Below are 591 nucleotides of genomic sequence, written 5' to 3'. Positions count from 1 at the left end.
ACGAGGATGAACTCGGACATTTGAGAATACAGCCGATTCCTTTTAAATACAGATACTTCACACCATAGAAAAATATATATGAGACAGAATTAACATAACTATAAAAATAAATGCACGGCAACATAATGTTAATTGAAAGCAGCATTGACTTGTGATATAGCATTATATTTTGTCTGAATACTCAAACGATTTATACAAATGAGGCTGAACTTTTTTTCTGCAACAGTTTTTCCCCAAATTTAAAAGGCAATATCTTTATTTCATAATTTAGAACTACGCTATTTAGTTATAAAGTCATCGTTGTTTACTTTTAGAATCTTAAGAGAAGCTTTATCAGAACTTTCAATATATTTTCATGACATAATTAGGCAAAGACAATCAGGTATATTCTGTTCTTGCGTTTTTACTTGAGGACAATGTACTCGATTTCGATGGAAAAAAAATCGTTTAGAAAATTATTCCCTGAGCGTGTCCTTTACAATCGGAGGAAATGCTGAGCTCTGTCAGCCATATGACGCGTGCTAGCGATTTAAATTTCCGCTCTTTTAAATCCCTGAGCGACCTTGACGGATCAGCTGTAATCTCTCTCGC

Source organism: Penaeus monodon, chromosome 34 (assembly GCF_015228065.2).
Source record: "Penaeus monodon isolate SGIC_2016 chromosome 34, NSTDA_Pmon_1, whole genome shotgun sequence".
NCBI lineage: Eukaryota > Metazoa > Arthropoda > Malacostraca > Decapoda > Penaeidae > Penaeus > Penaeus monodon.
This window is presented reverse-complemented; position numbering follows the sequence as displayed.